The 4482-nt window shown below is 36.1% G+C and overlaps 1 non-coding gene across 1 annotated transcript; it reads left to right on the forward strand.

The window, feature by feature from the left end:
- Positions 1-2625: 2625 nt before the first annotated feature.
- On the forward strand, positions 2626-2698 carry Trnad-guc. Its single transcript has one exon. It is a non-coding gene; the product is annotated as a tRNA-Asp (tRNA).
- Positions 2699-4482: the final 1784 nt, after the last annotated feature.

Raw genomic sequence — 4482 nt, forward strand, 5'->3', positions numbered from 1 at the left:
CATTTCCTACTAATTGGAAATCATAATGTAGTCTTATTTATGCAGACAGTATTTAAAAATAAGGGCTCCCACAATATCTTCGGTGTAAGTTATGATGACAATCAAGTTTGCCGGTGAGTGATCGTCTTGAGATTGATATACATCTACGTAATTACATTTTTAAAACGTTTGAACGTGGGTTTTAAAGAAACAATTTTTATACACGTCGCTCTTGGAAAATGAATCACGAAAGAAAACTACAACAAAAATGTGTCTTTTTCTTGATCTTTATATAAGTTCAAATTTGCATATATATACATAAAAATCTGAACAAGAGAGAACTAATTAAATTAGTATATAAATAAATGAAATTATTTTACCCCAGTTTCTTTCTTGTATCAGCCCCTATGAGAGAGACGAGGTCGTCTACATAAGCTACAAAATTAATTCCCATCTCATCCATCGTCTCCAGAAGACGGTTGAAGACCACATTCCAAAAAAACTAAGACAGATCCCTGAGGGCATCCGTTCGAGATACTTTCAGTCACAAATGTGCGTTTCGTTGCTATTTTATTGCTCGATACAAAATTAAATATGTTTCGAAGCAAACTTTCTTTTTCAATTATTATTCAGAAATCGTGAGATGCGGTCTGGTGTGATGTAGGTTTCAGAAAAACATTTTCTTTATCGTGCCAACGTTTCGATCTTTATTGAGATCATCTTCAGGGCCTGGGATTTACAAACATTGTTTACATTTAACAAATGCAATGCAAAATATATTTTTTATATTCAATCAAAGTATTTCTACTCTCTCAATGAGTTTGTCTTCTGTGTAATTGTGCCATTCTTGCGTGTCGTGTTGAGAGTGCCTTTTCGTCTTTCTTTTTCAATTCATTCAATAGCTTTGTCCATTCTTGGCCATCGAGGGAGCCCTTATTATCGAAAAAATATTCCGAAATCATATTTATAGATTGAGCCTAATATTAAAAGTATAACCTTTTCGAAGACTTTCAAGGTACAGATCGGTCTATAGAAGGTTTTCCCTTGGTTTTGATCATTGTTTGAGCAACTTTTTGATGCGTGCTTTTTTCCAAGCTTATTTTCAATTAAGTCATAACCGGGACTTTATTTACAGTTTTTGAGGTCATCGTCATCTCATATCAGCTCAGTTTCTATCATCATGTTGTATGGCCATGTCCAGTATTTTCCTAAATATACCAGCCCGTTTCAACCGAAGTGTCGTAAATCTAACTAAAAATTATTTAGTCTGGAAGCTACAAGGTGCGAAAATTGTACGTAAATCGTTCACAAGGATCCTTCCTTAGCCCTGTCCTATTCTCTTTTTACGTAACCACACTAAAACTCCACATTCATGCTAATAAATACATACAATTTTAATAACGGCATTACTACTCGCTCCTTATATGGAATCAAGTAATGATACCTTTTAAATAAGAGGTACATATCGAGCAATTATACTCTACAGGAAAGGACAAATCTCATTGAGGATTGATGAGGTACTACATATTCCATCAACGGCCCTTTCACGCTACACAACTACACTTCATTCACTTAGTATGATGCAATCACTCGAGGGACAAAACTATCACTATTATATACAATGAAACAGCCCTATTTCCTCCAAGAAACGGAACAAGGCCCAGATCTCATATCTGGCATTCTTACGCGCTCTCTATATCGAGCCAAGTAATTGCGCTAGTCAATCTGCATGCGGCCAAAAAGTAAGTGTCCGTGTGTCAACCATTTTAAGAAGGCAGGATTTTTTTAAATTGAATAAATAAGAGAACTCTGAAATTTACTCTTTTAAAACTGTAAAGAGTTTAAAAGGGACCGTTCGTGAGTTCGATTCCTGCCGTTACCCCTGGAATTTTCTGAACGCTTCTTCCTCCTCCCCCCACAAAAAAAACATATAATAAATCTCGTCTCTGGGAAATATGGACGACATTAACAAAAAGAACCCCGAAGAAAAGAAAAGGCACTAGTGATGGGGCTACGCTCGTGAGCTAATCAAAAGTAACTCACTTTACTGAGCGAACGATGAACCTACGATCTCACTACTCTTCGCTCCAAACGCTCTCCAAAGTTTCCACATAGAATTTTTGATAAGATAAACTCGGTGAACGAGAGCGATGAAAAAGAACGGATTCATTTCACTGGGTGAGCGGTATCCGATAGACCCAAGCAAATTCCATTCCAAATCTCATCCTAATCCATTGATAAATAATCTATGTTATCTCTTCTTACTTATCTCATATGGTGGTTAACAGTGAATGATCAAAAGAATGATCAAAAAAGTAAATGTCATACGGCGACACCACTGGGCGACCATCGTTCAAGCTAGTAACAGATTATTATCATGATTAATTAAGGTTTTTATTTGAGATAAAAAAGTCAATGGCACGAGAGGGATTCGAACCCACCAACCATCGAACTGGTCAAGCCGACCACGAAACCTAATAAAATGTAATAAGCAAAATGAAGTATACTTCACTAAAGCTCTCTGTTGCCATTTCATTTGTCGCCGAGAATCAAATAGATTACACGACATTTGAAAAATTGCGAAAAGGAGGGAAAATTAAAAAAAGGTGGGGTTGAGATGGGAAGTTGGTGTCCGAGTGGATCGTGGTCACAATAGCTCAAGTGGTAGAGCAGCGGCGTGTCAAGCCGAAGATCGTGGGTTCGAATCCCGCTGGTGCCATTGACTTTTTTATCTCAACTAAAAACCTTAATTAATTGTAATATATTAGTTGGTCAAGCGGACCACGAAATTAGTGAATTATTATCATGCTTAAACTGCCATATTGTAAATCTATTTTTTATTCTTTAATTTATTACATTATTGAGTATCAGAACAATAATAATTGATTGTCAATTTAGAACCTGACATAGCTGTATTGGTTTGTATTGTTTGCGTTACGCTTTATTAAGCTATATTATTATACGCTTCCATTTTCTCTAGTTTAATTTATATTTTTCCAAAAGCGGGTTGACGGGGTTCGTGGGGGATGTGACTGTTTCAATTTAATTCATCGTTGATTTGTCGGTGGCGGTTATAGCGAGCGGGGGCGGGATGTGTAGATGGGGGTTTGGCGTGATCCAAGCTATAATAGAGGGTGCGTGAGGTGACAGGCAAACTGATACCATCTCATATCGACCCGAACCCTCAATCACTACCTTTTACTTACACCTATCACACTTTAAAACTAACTTGGAACCGTCGAAACGACTTCTAACAAGCGATATTCGTATTTAAGAAAAAGTATTACAAATAAATTAATATTGTTTATAATATAGTTAAAAAGAACAGTAATTATTTTGACTAAAAATAATCCGAAACAACTGAACTATTGAAGACGTTAAGTAAGATTATTATGCATCATATTTATTAGGAATACCACTTTACAATACTTCTTCCAAATTCAAGTCCTAATCACATTCCAAGGGCTGTGAGGGGCTCCGAACCTAGGTTAACTAGCCTGGCAAATACGAGTCGAACGTCGTAACCAAATTATCGTCCCTAACCTGGTATACTCAGCAAAAACTTTAGCCAGAGTACAAAGACAATGTGAATGAATAAACATTTATTAAAAAAATACTTATACATTGTGTTGCATAACATTCATTAAGCAGGGGAAGTGGCGGTGCACTTTTACGTCCTATTTCAAAACTTTTTCCTATCAACGCACCTAGTCCTAGTTTGTTATTATTTTTAATTAATCAAACAAGAAAATAGTGGTAAAAATATTCTTAAAAAACCCACTAGGTATCAAATTGGATAACAATTAACAAAAATGTGTTAACAAAAATATAAATAAATATTATTCTTCAATAACAAGAACAGTGCTACACGGGTAATTGAATTATCACAAATTGTCTTATAGTATCACAGCTCTAGAGGAAACAATAAATATATCACAGATACTAAATTTATGTATTGTGCCTAATCCTTCTATGTTTCCATGGAAAGTTTACATCATACACTCCTATATCCCTACAAGTAGTGTTCTTGCTGGAGGAGAGACCCATAAAGAAATTCCTGGACAGACCTTTTAATTCGGAATTAATATACTCCACTCCCGCTTTCACATGGAGGAGGCCAATTCTGGTGTATCGAGGTAGTGAGGTTATAAACCTTAGAAATTTATTTTGGACCACTTGCAGTTTTTTGATGTTCGATTCGTGTAACTCCATGCTGGGCAAGCATACAGCAGCATAGGTTTAATAGCTACTTTATATATAATTAGTTTATTTTCAAAGCTCATTCCACTCTCACGGGCCATCAGCGGAAATAAGGCTTTTATAGCTATTTTACCTTTCGTTACTATATTGTTTATATGCCGAGAGAAGTTAAGTTTTCGGTCCAGAGTTAAACCCAAGTACTTTACCCCCTCACGCCATTCTATTTTGTGTCCGTGAACGGAAATGGTTTCCTTGAATATTGGGCGTCGTTTTGTGAAAAATATGGCCTCGTTTTTCGGGACA

The sequence above is a fragment of the Cimex lectularius genome, unplaced genomic scaffold (assembly GCF_000648675.2).
Source record: "Cimex lectularius strain Harlan isolate CLEC.00 unplaced genomic scaffold, Clec_2.1 scaffold351, whole genome shotgun sequence".
Taxonomy (NCBI): domain Eukaryota; kingdom Metazoa; phylum Arthropoda; class Insecta; order Hemiptera; family Cimicidae; genus Cimex; species Cimex lectularius.